Source organism: Furipterus horrens, unplaced genomic scaffold (genome assembly GCF_987537825.1).
Source record: "Furipterus horrens unplaced genomic scaffold, mFurHor1.1.pri manual_scaffold_12, whole genome shotgun sequence".
Taxonomy (NCBI): Eukaryota; Metazoa; Chordata; class Mammalia; order Chiroptera; family Furipteridae; genus Furipterus; species Furipterus horrens.
The window spans coordinates 30,489,795-30,508,495 of record NW_028327182.1 but is presented as its reverse complement, the minus strand read 5'-3'; the positions used below and the strand labels follow the sequence as shown (position 1 = coordinate 30,508,495).

At 34.4% G+C, this 18,701-nt stretch overlaps 1 pseudogene; it reads right to left on the bottom strand.

The window, feature by feature from the left end:
• Nucleotides 1–18,701, bottom strand: part of LOC149995992 (nuclear transcription factor Y subunit alpha-like) — a 39,133-nt pseudogene that overhangs the window by 20,105 nt on the left and 327 nt on the right.

Below are 18,701 nucleotides of genomic sequence, written 5' to 3'. Positions count from 1 at the left end.
GAATCTGATAGACATTTCTCTGAAGAAGATACAAAACCAGTGGTTAAGCTGATGGAAAGATACTCAGTCTTTTATCACCTAGGCAATGCAAAACAAAACCACAGCGAATTAGCAAGCATCCACTTAATGGCAAAAAAATAAAGAGCCAGATGAAAACAAGTACAGGTGAGATTGTAGAGCCTAAGTAACCCTGGAAATAAATTTAAAAGTTCAGCAAGGTAGTAGGGTACAATGAACTGGTGAGAATGTAAAATGATGCAGCCATTTTGGTTAAAGGTCTGACAGTTCCTGAAACAATTGAATGTTTAGTTACCATCTGACCTATGAACTCCACTCCTAGGTATATATCCAAGAGAAATAAAACTTTTCCCATAAAAGGTTGTATATGAACTTGTATATTAGTCTTATTTATAATAACCAAAATCTAAAAACAATTCCAATGTCAATCAATAAATGGATGTGGATGATTAAACAAAATGTTTTATCCACCCAAGGTAATATTATTTGGTCATAAAAAAAGAATGAAATGAGGAGTATGTTACAACATGGTTGAACCTGGAAAGCATTATAGTAAGTGACAGAAACTAGTCATAAAAAGAAACTTTTTTTTATTTCATGTATATAAAATATCCAAAATATGCAAGTCTATAGAGAAAAAAAGTAAATTGTCAGTTTATTAGAATGTAGGACAGGGAATGGAAAAATAAAAAGCTAAATGAAAAAAAAAAGCTAAATGAAATGGATTTCCTTTATATGATGATGAAAATATTCTAAAATTGCTTTAGTCATAGTTGAATATTTTAAAACCACTACATCACATACTTTAAATGCATGAATTTTGTGGTGTGTGAATTATATCTCAATAAAGCTGTTGGAAAAATAAAACCACTTTAATGGCAGCAAAGCAAATACACGTTGGCTATTACTATTGTCTATTCTTTTTGAGACATTGACTTGACACAAAACATTAAATCCTATATACAGTTTCCTTTGAATTAAAAGCATATTACTTTGATTTTTAGCAATTTAGTAGAATTTATAAGAAAAGTCTATTCAGCTTAACATGAAAATCCAGGTTATGTGGGTAGAAGCTGTTTATAGAGCTGGTATTTAAATTACTTAAAATACGTGTACTAAAGTTTGAAAATAATGTCAGTTGGAAAACAGTGCTTATCATGGATATTATTCTATTCATAACCCCCACACTGATTAAAATTCATGGCTATTATTCTATCTTTAGCCACCACATTGATTAAAGTGAATTGATACTTTACTCACTTCTTTAGTACCTGAATGAATTACAAGTTTGGACTACATTTGTATTTTGGAAAAAGCATATATTTTCTAAATCCAGTGAACAGACTTAATATTCAAGATATATTTTTTAAAACTGTTATCCACTCCTACCTCAACCAAGGAGTTTAGTTACACTAAGTAAAACTCATAAATATCACCAATTTATGAGACAGTTGATAAAATTATTTGAGAAATTTATGTTTAATAAGAAGCATAGAATAAGAAATTATTATGTAGTCTAGTCCACCTTTTTTCTCAATTAATGTCAAGTACAGTGGTACCTTGGTACTCGTCATCAATTCATTCCAGAACTTGTGATGAGTGCCAAACCAATGAGTACCGAGCAAGTGACAAGTGATGAAGCATTGTCTCTTGCAGGGCAGCTATATGACTTATACAAGTTCTAGCAAGTATGAAAAGTTCCAAGCAAGCACCAAGTGCTAAAACAGTTTTTCTCATCAAAATATGATGAGTACAGGATTTAACAAGCTCAGAAGCTGATGAGTACTAAGTTATATATAATCAAATAAGTATAATCGGGTAGTCTAGAAAAGGTTGAAGTATTCAGATTTTGTATTGAACTGATGTTCAGGTTTGTGAAACTTATTTAATAAAAATGTATTTATTTATGCTAATTTTAAAGTATAATTTTTGGAGATTTAAGAGAAAAAAGTCAAGGAATCTTAATTATTCAGTAGCAGTGAAAATCTCTAGTGTCCCAATATAATAGAAAATATATTATCAAATTTAACAAATTATGTGGTTAATGAGTTAAAGGTCCTAAGTTTGAACATCAGTGACTGCTAATGTCATGAAAAAAGAAAGACAACTATTATATATTGCCAGATAAAAGAATAAAACACCACTAATGGTCTTATTAAATTAATCAAATCTTCATCTGATTATGTCTCTGGATTTAGCTTCCAATTTTCATAAAAGAGGTCAGGGAAGCTTGCAGAATTTCACAATGAGTTTGCAATTTGTAAATTGAAGACCATGGGATACACTACAAATTAAATGAGCTGGATTTGTCAATAATTATTCCTTGCATAGGTTAACTTTGTAACAGCCTTTGGTTCACATTACAGAAAGACCTACTGATCCTCAGAGCCCAATAATTCCCCTTTATACTCCACTTTTTAAGAGATCTTGCAGCAATAACATTCCAGAAGATAGCCAGAGTTAGTCATGTAAAGTTGTACCTAGGTCACATCGTATTCTGCCCTCACTCTCTGCACTTCTTCGATTTCTGAGTGCATTACTGAAATCATGTTTGCCACAGATTGTTTTTCTTTTCTTTTCTTTTTTTGGTATGGTCTATTATTAGTTAAAATGCCAGGGAATTCAAGATAAAAGTTTAGGGTCAGAGGATATATCTGCTTATTTTATTTGTGTTGTTTGCTAAAGCACTAGTCTAGAGATTGTGGATCAAAATAAAGAATATCTTTTGTGTGTGTGTGTGTGTGAAAACTTTATTGTAAACATCTTTCCTAGACATGCATTTTTATGGGGCTTTCTTGTGTGTGTGTCTATGTGTGTGTGTGTGTGTGTGTGTGTGTGTGTTTTAAAAGCAATGAAAAAAAAGACATGCAATTAGAACCCTTCTGAAGTCTAAGGCAGGGAAAGAACACTTCACAAGTAAGACATACTGTTTTTCTTTTCATATACATTTGATTCTGACACTAATTCAGATTCATTCATAAAATTTTCATCCAAACCAAGCAAAACCATTTTTTTTTTTTTTAGTCAGAGGCCTCTGCTCTCTAAATCACATAAAAAGTGTCAATCATTAAAACTTTGCACTCATTTCACTCTCTTTATAATAGATCTGTTCCAATTGGATAACTCTATAGTGCATATAAATGAGAGATTTATATGGCTAAATAATCTCCAAAAATTTTAAAAAGAAGCTAGTCATAGCACAAAAGAGCTACAATTGAAAGCAAGCTGTTGTAAAAGCTAATTATCTTCATTTTTGAAGAGGAAAAAAAATTTAAAAATTAGTTGCACACACACTCACCACAATGAAACATAGAGAAAGAGTAACCTTATTTTTTCAACTGCAGCCACTGGTCAAATGTAAACAAAAAATAATAATGTGCATTATTCCAAACAAAATTCAATAATCAGCTGCATCATTTTCTCTAGGAAAGACCAGGTAGAGACGAATATCCTCCTTGTGGTATTTCTTGAAGCCAGAACTGATCTCTATTTGAATGGCTTTCTTTTAAAGTTAAACCTTTTCTTTTGCACATATGTAAATACATAAACTTGAAGACTTTTATCCAATAATCAGATTATACATAATTTTTTATTTAATATGTAATACAATCATTTTGTCATCCTTGCATTAGCGGTCAGCCATCTGTCTTTCAAAATTATATTCATATAATCTATTGGCAAAGAGAATGATCTCTAAAAAATCAAGAGATAACAGAATCCTCAACACAAGAAAACACAAGGAATAAATAGATATAACTAGTGTTGTCTGTCACTTGGAAAAGACCATTTGATCAAGTAATATAATAAAAACCACCCTCATAGTATTGCTACTAAAAAGGAAAAATAAATGACATTCATTATAAAATGGAATTAGACTTGGCTGTGAAACAAACAGCTAGAAATAGTCAATAAGAAGAATAAATGATTTTCATAGCTTGGTTAAATTTGTCACTGCAGCCAAGAAAGTTGAGTCTGGGTATAAGAGACAAAAGAAGTACATTATGGAAGAAACACAATTTAGTTATTATGGTTAGATCTGCCTGTGAATCTTGATAGTACTTCCACCAATTAAGGAAAAATATATTTTTATTTGCAAAGTTTTACAGGGAATTTTATACTTCTAAAAATACTAAGATCTTTAGAAGGAATGAAAAGCAATGGAATGAGTAGACATGTTGTAAGTATTCTTTCAATATCAACAATTATTTAAAGGAGAGTTGATAGAGGAAAATAATAACTGTTCAATGTGAAATTTATAATTTCATAAGTAAAATGTGTGATCTAATTACAGAAAGAAAGGATAGAAGTGAAATATATACTGTGGCAAGCTTCTTACATAACATATGAAGTGATATTCTATTATGTGAAGGACAACTGTGAGAAATTAAAGATACATGGTATAATACCTAGAGCTACTATTATAAAAATTAATACTAAGGAAAACAGAAAAAAGGAACAACAAAAAAAAAAGTAAGAGAAAAATTAAAAATGAATGGCAACATGGTAGACAATTGTTTAAAAGATTACATCTGTATGCAAAACTTTTTTTCTGAGATATACAATGTTCTTAGCCATAGTGGTTGTGGGGAAGTACCAATTTGTTTTTGTGGTTGTTGTTGTTTTTAATCAGAAGAATGTGTAAATTATAGAGTATCTAAAAAATTATTTATGTTTTTGCATACCAAATTCTCTCACACCATATTTATATTTTAATTAAATATAAAATTTGGGGTTGATATTATTTTCTTTTAAAAATTAAAGAGGAGTCTTAATTACTTTCTATTTTACAAAAATACACATGAGAGTCTAATGGCTGTCAGATATTTGCTCTTTTGTAGCCAAACAACTCTTTCTTCTGGATGATCTTACAATCAATTTTGTTTAGTATTCTGATAGTTTAGAAAACATATCCATCTCTTGTTACTTTGCTTTAACTAGCTTGGCAGTCTGTTGGCCTTTTCAAGTAGAAGACTGAGGAGGATCATCTGATTAGGAAAAATGTTTCTATCATTCTTTGTTAATTTATTTCCTCACATTTTTTCTGTTTCATACATTAGGAATTTTATTATAAAGATGTGGAACAAGTGAACAGGTTTTCTATGGCTCTTTAACACTAATTTTTTTGCACATTGTGCTTTACGTTGTTGAAGATTTCCTCAACCTTATATGCTATATCACCAAATACATTTTAGCTGGAAAGGGATTTTTGATTAGAAATGCCAAGTGGAAATTTTGGAAATACACTTCATTGTCAAAACACTAAACTAAAGACCTGCAGGAATATATTAGAATATTACTATGTAAAAGAGGCCAAAATGTGTGTGTGTGTGTGTGTGTGTGTGTGTGTATCTATCATCTATCTCTACCTATCTATCTGTATATAGGCTGAAGACATGTATCTTGAAAGATTATAGTGGATTATTACAAATCAAATTAGGCAGTGATTCCAAATGCAGCTGATGTTTCAGATACAAACTCTTTGATGGGACAAATCAACAGAAATCTGGTATCTGTTCAGTAATCAATGATTTTTAAATGATTTATCTGTATGCATATAACCTGAGAAAAACAAAAGCAGTTTGCATTCCTATGACAAGAAGTGTGGAGTACCTTCATTCAAAATTACATAAAATAACACTGCTCTTGGCTTTATCAGTGTTTCTCTTTCTAACTCGTAATTAATATGTGAGGATCTTCATTACATTGACCCACACCACTAATGAATTTGAAGGTCTCCTCATGCTACTGAAATGTGTTTTCCAAGGTTATGAGTGTATTAGTACAGCTCCTCCAAAGCGAATGTTAAATTGCTTTGTCTTGGAACCTGAACTAATGAAAAAGTTCTACAAGATGACACTCTTTGAACTTTGGAGACAATATATAGCCCATTCCTAAGTGTATTGCTCTTGTTCATTCATATAATGACCATTAATATTCTGCATAAAGAGGAATCTTAAACAATAAAATGTTCTCCAGCTGTTCCCAGATGTAATTCAAACAGATATTTTCCTTTGACCTGAATTCAACTATGCCTGAAGTGTCTGTTGCAGATAAGTATGCTCTAGACATCCTGTGGCAGGTACTTTCAAGAGAAACATAAACTGTACTCTGATAGTTTTAGAGCAAAGCAAAATTTTCTTAGAAAATAAGTATTTCCTTAAATCAGGTGGTGACTTCTGGTAATTCAAATTTTATTCCTAGAAGTTAAGTCTAGAGCTAATATCTCTAGTCATCCTGAAGATATTTCAATTTTTAAGTTACCTAATACTTGCTCACATCTGCCACTGCCTAATTAAATTATAAATTTCCGTTATATGCAATAAAATCTGAACTGATAAACTATATCTTTATGATCAAATCAGATTCCAATCCTGTACAAGACACACTTGGAATATTTTTGCTGCAAACAATACCATCTCTTGTCAGCTCTCCGGTATCACTTGAATTTCAACTTAAAAAAAATATTTCTCATATTCTTTTATGTGTTAGCATATTTATTAAGATAGTGAATACTAACCTTAATGAGATATTGTGAATAGTAATAATAATATTTTAATTTAATATGATACTTAATATAAAAATTTATTTTTATTTAAATGAAATTAGAGTTTAAATAAGCAATGCTAACACCAGAAATTAGATGATAAATTATTTATCAAATAAACATATATTGTTTAGAAAGGGGAGAAAGTGAAATTCCAGTGTGTCCTCCATAAATGCTTACCTCATCGATAAAATTAGATATGGTGAATCAATTGTCCATGTTAAGTACTACACATTTTTATAAAAATATTAGTAAAAATAAAAACAGCGAACATTGGATTATATATATTTTCTTTGAAAATCAGTTTATTGATGCTGATGAATGTTACTTGTGTGGTATATTTTTCAAAACTAACATCCTTGGGTAAACATTTTATGTTTTCTGTGAGATATTTTTGTTAGTAACTATTAGAAGTAATAAGAATTTTTTGTGAGATATTCAATTCTGGTTTTATTTTTACTTTTAAATTGTATTTTATTGTTTGTGTTATTACAGTTGTCCAAGTTTTTTCCCCCTTTGACCCCTCTACTCAGACCACTCCACTCTCCCAGGCAATCCTCACACCTTTGTCCATGTCCATGTCCATGGTTTCATGCATATATATTCTATGCTGTACTTCATGTCCCCATGACTATTCTGTAAAAGCCAACTTGTACCTCTTAATCCAATCACGTTTTTTGTCCATCCCCCAAACACCCTTCCATCTGGCAATCATCAAAATGTTCTCTGTATATCTGTGATTCTGTTTCTGTTTTTCTTGCTTGTTTATTTTGTTTTCCTAGGTTCAATTATTGATAGGTATTTATTTATTGCCATTTTATTGCTCATATTCTTCTTCTTCTTTCTTTCTTTCTTTCTTCTCCTTCTTCTCCTTCTCCTTCTCCTTCTCCTTCTCCTTCTCCTTCTCCTTCTCCTTCTCCTTCTTCTTCTCCTTCTTCTTCTTCTTCTTCTTCTTCTTCTTCTTCTTCTTCTTCTTCTTCTTCTTCTTCTTCTTCTTCTTCTTCTTCTTCTTCTTCTTCTTCTTTCTTCTTCTTCAAAAGACCCTTTAGCATTTCATAATACTGGTCTGGTGGTGATCTACTGCTTTAGCTTTTTCTTGTCTGGAAAGCTCTTTATCTATCCTTTGACTCTAAATGATAGCTTTTCTGGGTAGAGTAATCTTGGTTGCAGGTCCTTGTTTTTCATCACTTTGAATATTTCTTGTCAACCTCTTCTAACCTGCAAAGTTTCATTTGAGAAATCAACTGATGATCTTATAAGAGCTCCTTTGTATTTAGGCAACTAACTTCTTTTCTTTTGCTGCTTTTAAATATCTCTCTGTATTTAACATTTGGCACTTAACCATGACGTGCCTTGGTGTGGGCCTCTTTAGATTAATCTTGCTTGGGAGTCTCTGTGCTTTCTGGGCTTGTATGTCTATTTCCTTCATCAAGTTAAGAAAGTTTTCTTTCATTACTTTTTCAAATACATTTCCAATTTCTTGCTCTCTTCTTCTGGCACCCCTATTAAACAAATACTGGTACACCTGAAGTTGTATCAGAGGCTTCTTACACTATGCTCGCTTTTTAGGATTCCTTTTCCTTCTTGCTGTTTTGATTGGTTATTTTTTGCTTCCTTATATTCCAAATTGCTGATTTGATTCTTGGCTTCATCCACTCTTTTGTCAATTCCCTATAAATTGTTCTTTATTTCAATTAGTATATCCTTCATTTCTGACTGATTCTTTCTTACAATTTCCATGTTCTTTTCTATGCTGTTGAAGCTCTCTCTGAGTTCATCTACTCCTTCCTTAAGTTCACTGAGGGTCCTTATAACCAGCGTTTTGAACCCTGCATAGAGTAGATTGCTCCTCTCCATTTTGTTTAGGCTTTTCTTTTTCTGGAGTTTTGTTCTGTTATTTCTTTTGGACCATGTTTCTTGTCTTCTCATTCTGGCAACTTCCCTGTGTTTGTTTCTGTGTTAGGTAGAGCCGCTATGACTCTCTGGATTGGTAGAGTGGCTTAATGTAGTAGGTGTCCTGTAGGGTCCAATGGCACAGCCGCCCCTATACCCAAGCTGGGTACATGATGTGTGCCCCTCATGTGGGCTGTGTAACCATCCTCTTTAAGTTGAGCTTTGTTTGTTATTAGCAGGTCAATGGGAGGGAGCTACCCAGGCTGATCAGCTACAATGACAGGCTATGACCACTGACCCCCAACCTCCAACAACCATGGAGGATCAGCTGTGAAGGAGCCTATTCCACGTAGCAAGGCTTACTTTAGCAGGGCTCTGGTGACAACTGAGTCTACACATTGCATGTATCACTTATGAAGGCATTTGCGTGGTGGGCTCCAACATGGCCTGTAGCTGTTCCCTGGGTGTGCAGGCTCTGTGGCCTCATGGGAGGTGCAGGCCAAGGTTAGCTACCACCTGTGTTCTGTCTGAGGCCACCTGGAATAAGCCACAAAGAGATCTGCGGATAGCTACACTTGGGCTGGGCTTGAAGGTGCTCAAGTGAGGCCAACCTGTGAACAAAGACCAGGTGCTGCTAGTGTCAGGCCTGGGGCCACTTAGCAAGAGGTTCAGGGCTCAATGAGACCAGATGCTGTTCGTTAGAGAGAATTTAGGAAAATCTGAAGCATACGCCAAGACAAGCCATTTGTGTGGAAAAGACACTGGAAGCAGCTTGTCTGGGGTGAAAGTTGGGCGTGCAAGAGCTTCAAGAAATATCCAAGGTGGAGAAAATGGTGTGAGCTGGGTTGATGAAGTCTCAGATATGTTACTTCTGCCAGCTCTGTGGTGGGAGGACTCAGAAAAGAAACAATGGCCTCTACCAGCATTTTGTCTGGAAGAAAGCTGCCCCCCAGCTCCTGTCTGAGTAGCAGACACTTCAGTTCCTCCCTATATGTCCCTGAGACCTTTTGAGCTGCTGTTCCAGGAAGTGAGGAAGTAAGTCCATGTAAGTACATGTGTGGGCCCTTTAAGAAGAACTGCCTGTGACTCCAGAAGTTCCTCTGTTCCACAGCCTCAATCCCTGTTGGTTTTTATAACCAGAAGTTATGGGGACTTATCTTTCTGGCACGGGAGCCCTGGGCTTGGGGGCCTGTGATGGGGCTGGGATCCCTTGCTTATTTGCCACATGTGGGTGTGGGACCAGGCCCTTCTGCATGTCTGCCCCCTCTACAAGTCTAAATGTGATTTCTTCTTTAATTCCATAGTTGTAGAACTTCCATTCAGCTCAATTTCTGGTGGTTCTGAATAATGGTTGTTCTGTAGTTTAGTTGTAATTTTGATATGGTTGTGCAAGGAGGCAAGCAGTGTCTACCTACTCTGCCATCTTGCCAGACGTCCTCCAATCCTGAATTTTGAAATAAAATAATTTGCCCGAATATTTTGCAATTCATCCTAAATATGTTTCTCTAGTTTACACATAAAAGTTTTCATAGTAGTGTTTAGAGAGTAGGTCTGAGTAACTTGAGTGAGGAAAATAAAATGGACCATAGAAAGACAAAAGGCTGAGACATTTCCTAATGTGTTCCTTCATTTGCAGTTCATTCTGCTTAGAAATCCTAGAATAGTTTTCAGTATCTAGTATTTTATGGGTAATTATTTAATAGGAGGTCTACTGATCAAACTCTCCCCTACCAGAATTATTTTTCTTGTTCTTGCTCCCTCTTCTACACTCCCTGTAGGTTCTGACCTTTGGAAAGGACCGTCATCTTTCTATGGCCAGATGGTTGCCAGAACAGGCAGTACTTCCAGGAATATTTTTTTATTGTTTTTGTGAATAAAGTACAAAAATAAGAAACTCTAACATTTAATAAGCCATGTATTCGTATTAATATTGAAGAATAATTTTTTTAATTTCATGAAACATTGATGACATCCTTCTGTTAAATGGCCTTTTTTTTTTTTTTTTTTGCAAATATTGGTGTTTTACTGTCCTTTGCTGTATGATTCTAACTTTAAGATTCACCAAACCTACCCGTTGACCTTAAATTTGGGAGGAAAATACTAATTTAAAGTGTCAAAATTAAAAAAAAATTATTGTAAAATTTCAAGAGTATATATTCTAAGTTAATAATTGGTAGTGTTTCATACACAGTCTTCTAAAGGACATTATAAGGCACACCTGTGAATTACTACTTTGTTAGCATGTTGTTAATGATAGTCTAAACTAAAATAAGCAATGAACAATTTATGAAAACTGATAAGGGAAACATTTCTCTGAATTTTGTAACAGAAAAAATAGAATTTATCAAAACATCTCCCAATCATTATGATGATTTTTAGGAAGCTTAAAGTCCACGCCTGAGAAATATATAAAAAATCATTGCACTCATTTTATGTGCTAAAACCTCCCTTAATTCATCCAATATTTGTACTGACATTTAGCTTTGAGATTGTTTTTCACTTATCCACCATGACTCTTAGATTTTCATATATCATTGGCTGCTCCAACTAATACGTCTTCATTCTTTAGAGTACATTGAACTGATTCACATATTTACCCAGTTCTTCAGGCCACTATATGGTATAAAGTAAAGCTTGAAAATATAAAAATGGTCAGAAAATGTGTCAAATATCACAGACATAAACTAATAGCACCCTTATTCAGATTCATCATGTGGCTTTCATCTCATACCCTGGCATTTCTCTGTTGCTCCCATTTATCTGATGCCTGCAGGAGCTAAATCAGTCATTCTGACACATCTGTGAACCTGGAAGTAGAGAGGTTTTACATCCCATGGGCCTCACATTTTAATCCCTCACCCCCTTTAAGTTTTTGCAAAAATGAAGTTATTTTAAGCTTATTTTAAATTATAACCTTCTTGTATTCCTAATTTAACTCATTCTTAATTTATCATAATTATTGTCATTGAAAACATAATATAATCAAATTATTTGTCTTGTTATTGAACCTCCAACAGACACTATATGGAAATAAACTCCATGATAGCAAGAATATTAGTCTTCATTATTAATGGTTGTTCATTGCACAGAATATCTCTCTCTCTCTCTGTATATATATTATGTGTACACATATTATGTGTGTGTATATATGTACATATATATGAATCGGTATATAATATATATGAATATTTCTGTATGTAACCATCTATATCTCTATTAAGCTAAACACAAGTTCATGTTATATCTCCAACTATAATTCATTACCATATGGTTCATTGTAGACTTCTCTCCTGGCTTATGTGTAACATCCCATTTCAATATTGAAAACCTAGCTCCTACCATCTGCTACTCATTTACTTAACTGTTCAATTTCAGCATACATGTATAGTGGTTTCAGAGTTGTTAGTCAAACTCCCATGGGAAACAACTTTATCCATTAGTTTTTATGTACAGTTCTATTTCACTTTATTTTTACAGACTCCACTCATTTTAAATACCACTTAGGTTGCAACTTTTCCCCATCCCACAAAGTAAGGCTGTTTAATTTATTTTTAATACAGCCAGATTGTTTTGTCATACACTACGAGCATACTGGTATCTCTCAATTTCCTAAATAATTTTTTAAATTTGCATCCAATAAAGCACACTCGCTGTGCAGTAAAGGTCTATGTGCATAATGGCAAGTATCCACAATACTATAGCAAACAGAATATTTTAACCACTTTAGCAGTCCTCTGTACTTCACCTATTTAGCCTTTCTCATCCTAAATACCTTTTAACCACTGATCTGTTTACCATCTTCATTGTTCATATATTCTTTTCTATAAAATAATTTCTGTATTTTTGCTTAGTTATTATTCAAAATATAAAAACATACAAGATTGACAATACTTGTGGCTAAAATTTCTCTAAATAAAACACAAATTTAAAAGAAATCAAGGGATTTTTCAAATGAAAAATATTCCACTTACTAAGCCATTCACAGACCTTTTAAGCTCTGAACTGCAAATCACAAGTCATCAGCAATGCATGTTAAAACAGTGAGAAAATAGAGGGGTGAAATATGTCTGTAGTTTATCATTATAAATGTTGGAGATACATATTCTTAAGTTGGTCTAAATGGAGTAGGATATTCTGAACCAGAAAAATTGGACTATATGCAACAGTTTCAGAATAAGATCCAAATACAAAATATAAAATATTCACAGTAAATATAGATATAAATCATTAGAAATGAAGGAGAGTTTGAACAATAGAGGATATTGGCACATTTGACATGTGAGAGTCAGGAAACAATAACTTGAATAATAAGCACAATCCAAGAACATTACACTGGACAACAAAGACTTGTGAATATGGTATAGTCTTTGTTAATGAAGGCACCTATTCATAAACATGATTATTGTGGGATTTGGCAGTAAAGAAAACGTGGAAGAATTAATGGAGCTTTGCTGGTGTTCCTCAGTGCACTATCGTGTGCTAATTCCATTCAACTGTCTTCTTTCCAGGTTTTTCATTGCTTTTAGGAAGAAATCTCAAGATCTGCAAGTGAACTGAAGTTCCCATGATGGTAAAATTCCTTGGCGAACATGGGGTGAAGAGGAAGTTTCCAATCATGCATATACAAAAATTTGTTGAACATCAAAAAGGTGCCATAAATTTTGCTAGGTAAAATAAAGATTTAAAAGGGGTAATTCTCCCTTTAAGAAATCAACACCATTTGTTATGATAGAAAAGTAAATAAGCAACTACAGCATAATGTAATACATGCTATGCTAAAGTACTGCAAGATTGTTTAACTCAGTTGGAAGCCCTTCTAGGAAGGCTGGATACCATTTTATCTAAATTTTATATCTTTTATTCTAAAAGTTATTCATGTTTCTGAAATGTGTAACTTGGGTTCCCCAAGAAGCACTAGTTACTTCAGCTAGAATTTATGCTTCAAAAAGTGAGGTTATTGTAGTATTTTCTAAGTAACCATGTTATCAGCTGTCTTATTATTGAATTAGATGATAAGAATTGGTGATTAATCATATGAACCAAGTCAAGTAGTTAGAGAGAGAATGAAAGCATGTGAACGCTAGCTCATAGCTATTTTAAAGAGAAAATTAGACCATTGATCTGAAAGCAATTGAAATACAGTAAAAGTTTATATTCTTTAGGCATCCCACAAAATTTCTACAATCTAACACTTTAAGGGGTGAAGATGAACTCTGGTATTCTTCCTGTTATCTTTTTCTGAATTCTACTTCTAATGTCCTACAGAGGAAATAAAGTATAGTGAATTGTTCATGTACATTTCCACTACCTGAAAACATTTTGGTTTTATAAGGAAACTTGAAAGGATATTAAAAAAATAAATATCTTATGACCCACATCACTTTGATGATCTTTACTCTTAATATCTGAATTCAATAATTTAACAATACTGGGCTACCAGCACACTAATGTTAGTACATTGCTCCATTTTTATCAAATATATTCACAAATGGGTCATGTCATATTTCCATATATTTTCTGACTTGCTCCACACTCAATTGGGAATTCTTTTGTTGGCTTATTCAATAAGCAGGACAAAAATTATATAATAACCCTGACTGTAAATATATTTAGTGACATTAATAATTATAAAATATCTTTGTTCTCTTGTGTCAGGTAGAAGACCAATATTTTTCCTGTTTTATACATTTCAACAAAAATAGTACTAGAGTAATATTGCAGAGAAAAGGTATAATTTGTTATGCTCTTGCCTGACATTAATGAGTGCTAGCAACTAATAACATTTTTACTCATCATAGCGGATAAAGATACCAATCTAAGATTACCAGTGAGTAGAAAACATGATAAAAAAGTCTATTTCAAAATAAAATATCCAAATTAGGAATCCTTTCGATGGCATATAAGGCTGGTCGGATAATAGAATCTTGATTTTTGCTGTGGTTTTTCTTTTTTCCCTTAGGAATTAGAAGATTCAGTAACTGAAGAAGCCTTGATAAGCTTTGATAATTTTAAAGAGTTGTTGACTTATCAGGGAACCACAGTTTATAATCTATATACAATGCATGCAAATTTTCATAGATAAGAATCAGACACTTTTATAGACTTACTGAAAGATATACTTGCTAGTTGAGATGAGAGTACCCTGCAACATGATTCTATTTATTGATCCAGAGTGGGTATAAAGAAGACAAATAAACTACACTTGGAAATGAAGCAACTAAATAGAAACTGAGTTTTTCAATAGTATAGGAAAGAAAAATTTGTTTAGATATAAGAGAAAATATTCTGAAAGAAGTAGCAAAAGGGAAAAAAGAATAAGAACATAGATATTGGGTGATTTTAGCCCCTTTCCTGCCAAGGGGAAATAAAAAAATAGTAAATTAGTCATGCAAAAATGAAACCGTGCCACTTTCTCATGTTTGAATATTATCCCTGCCAGGTCTTAAATCTGTTTCCTATAAAGGACATCTTCCAATTCAGCAAACTTCATTTCCATTTTAATAACTGAATTCCATATACAATCTAGACATTGTTATAAATCTAAACTATTTTATTACTGAAATACAGAATTCCATATTTTCTGAACATTTTTCATGGATAGATATCCTTGAGAATATCTGTTTTACTCTTTTTTTTTGTATGTGTTATTGATTATGCTGTTACAATTGTCCCAATTTTTTTCCCTTTGTCCCCTCTACCCAGCAACCTCCCTCCCTCCAGCAGCACCCTCCTCCCTTAGTCCATGTCCATGGGTCCTGCATAAAGCTCTTCTCAACATCTGCCTGTCCATTCTTAACCCTCCTACTATGCTTCTTAATTCCTTCACCACTTCCCTCCCTCTCCTCCTTCTTCCAGTTGACCTCCCCTAACATGCTCCCCATACCTATGATTCTGTTCCCACTCTGGTTGTCTGCTTAGTTTCCTTTCCCTAGCTTCTCATGTTGATAGTTGAGATACTGTTTTCACTTTACTGTTCATAGTTTTGATCTTTTTCTTAAATAAGCCCCTTTAACATTTCATATAATAATGACTTGGTGATGATGAACTCCTTCAGCTTTACCTTGTCTGGGAAACACTTTCTCTGCCTTTCCATTCTGAATGATAGCTTTGCTGGATAGAGTAATCGTGGTTGTGGGTCCTAGCTTTTCATCACTTTGAATATTTCCTGACAGTCCCTTCTTGACTACAAAGTTTCTTTTCAGAAATCTGCTGACAGTCTTATAGATACCCCTTTGTAGGTAATTTTCCTCTTCTCTCTTGCTGGTTTTAAGAGTCTCTCTTTATCCTTAACCTTTGGCATTTTGATTATGATGTGTCTTGGTGTAGTATTCCCTGGTCTAGTTTGTTTGGGACTCTCTGTGCTTCCTGGACCCATATGTCCATTTCCTTCCCCAAATTAGAAAAGTTTTCCTTCCTTATTTTTTCACATAATTTTTCAATTTCTTGCTCTCCCTCTTCACCTTATAGCAACCCTATGATTTGGATATTGGCATGTTTAAAGTTGTCCTAGAGGTTTCTAAACTTCTCCTCATATTTTTAAATTTTTATTTCCTCCTTCTGGGCTGGTTGACTGTTTCTCCTTTATGTTCCAATCTGCTGATTTGAACACTGGTTTTCTTTCCTTCACCACTTGTTTTGTATGTATTTTCCTTCATTTCAGCCAGGATAGCCTTCATTTTTCCCCTGCCCTGTTTAACCTTTGCTGTCAAGTCTGTGAGCATCTTTATCACCAATGCCTCAAACTGTACATCTCTTAAGCTCTCCATCTCCTTACTTGTTAGGTGTGCTATCTGCTCATTGCTTAGTTGTGTCACTGGGACCTTGATCTGCCCCTCTTTTTTGGCCGTACGTCTCTGTTTCCTCATCATGACAGTTTTCTGTGTTTGCCTCTGTGATTTGTGTGGGGCTGTTGCACCTCTTATGTTATAGGGGCTAGAGCCTTAGGTATTCATTAGTGCTGGCAACCGTTTCACTGCATTTTGGCACTGACTTGTGGGGGAAGGGTCTGAGAGAGAAAAGTGCCAGTTGCTGCTGCTTTTTCAGGTACTTCTCCTTCTTCCCATACTAAGCAAGCTGCCTCCTTTTCGAGACTCATAGCTTCTTCCTCTGCCCCAGCCCTGACTTGCTTTCACAGTCAGAAGCAATGCAGCTCTATTTTCCTGGCACTGGAACCCCAAGCTATGCAGTCTGGTCTGGGGCTGGGATCCACCTGATTTGGGGCTGGGATCACTTCTCAGGTTTAAACTGTATGACTGTGTCTTTCGCCAAGGCTACTGCTAGCCGCGTCTGTCCACCATGTTCCCATCAGCTGTGCTGCCTCTAGTTGTGCTACCTGCCAAGCACTGGCCCACAGCCGCTGCTTTGTTCCTCTTTTTCTCCATCCTGGTTCCACCCCTTCTACCTTTCTGGCTGATACTTCTTCTTTATTTCTTTGCTGAACTTCCCTATTGTTTCGATATTATGGATTTTCTGATTTTATTTTTTAGTTTTGAAGTGGTTGTAATTTCTTCTTGTGAGGAGATGTAGCGTGTGTATTTACACCTCTATCTTGGCCAGAAGTCTCCAGTAACATTCTGTTTCACTCTTTTTACTCTCATATATTGTATCCTTTCAGTTCCTTAACATTTTTATCACCATCTTTTTCTCATATCACTATTTTCCTCTGCTCTGCCCTTTCTTTTCTACCCAACCTATATACTTTGGTTCTTCACTTTAACCAGGCAGAATCTTCACTTCTTATTGTCCCCTCAGACCCTGCGCTCTTTTTCCATGCATCTCTGAAAGAGTAATGGTTTCCATATTTGTGACTTTTTTCCTTGTTGCTTTATAAGGTATTTCAAATAGTAAATTTTCTTCCTTACTCTCAAACCTACCTGCCAAAGTTTATTCTGTGACTATTTCATTGAGAAAACAGAGATTATTTTTCTTGAAACTACTAAGTTATCTTTATCACAAATATTAAATAGCTTTACATCTTCATTCACCATTACCTAACTTACTTGTTAGGAGAAATATCTACATTCCCTTCCAAGGACAATTTTCTAGACATATCTCTAGAACTTCAGGCTTATATATCCAACTACTTACTTGGCATCTTCACTTGGATGTTAAGAGACTTCTCAAATTTTCCCTGTTCAATAATGAACTTTTTATTTTTTCCATACCCAAAACCTTCTCCACCCATAGGTTTCTTATTCTCATCACTGTCAACTCCATCTTTACATCTGTTTGGAGCAAAAAAATTAGAGACATCTTTAACTCCTCTCTTTTATTAATAAATAATTTTAATTTGGTAAGAAATCTTATTAGCTCTACCTCAAAAATATAATGCAGATATAAAAACAGTACAAAGTCAAAACTACATTCATGATTTTGACTATTAAACTCTGGTTAAAGAAAATGTTCTTATTTTTATGCCTAAACACATGGAAAGTAAAAATTTGAAAAATAAATATATTATTGTAAAGGAAAAATATATATGTTCAGAATTCATATTTTTCTCATTCTATTCATTGCTACTCTTCTAGTCTTGGTTATCATCACTTGCACTTCAGGTACCCAAGTGTTGGCAGTGGAGGTAGGGTCCTTTCAAGGAGTCATGAAAAGAGCATTTTGGGGACCCATGCATAAGAGGATGAGGTGTAGTGGTGAGATTTATCGGAGCAAAAATAAAAGACTGCCTCCAGGTGCCCTGTGTTTATCCATGCCTAGATGGCTTAGCCCTATCCCATTGTGGAAGAGCTCCAGCCTCTGGGACTGCAAGCCTGAACTTGTCCTCACCAAGCTCAGCAGGGCCAAGGCCCAGAGATACAGAATTTATCTGTTTCATTTTCCCACCTGCACATCTGCTGCCAAGGGTATGCTTGGACCCACACTTCAGCCTGTGCTGGTTCTATGGAGAGAGAACATGCAAGCGAACTGGCAAACAAATGAACACATGCTACCCAGATGGGCCTTTGTTACGCTTTGATTATATTACCTTGAACTTGTGAGAAAGTGTGGAGAGAAGGACCAGTAAAGTGTCATTGGTCTGATCAAGATAGCAAAAAATATATAAAACAAAGTGGAGTCACTCATGTCGACCACAATGATTGTCAGTCAGCTATGACACTTTTGTTCCAGAGAGAAACTATCTAAGTCAGAGCAGACACATCTGGAAAGGAGACACACCTAAGATATCTGCACATGATCAGAACAGCCATGTCTGCAGAGCAGGACCACCCAGATAGGCTCCTGGGGAAATTTC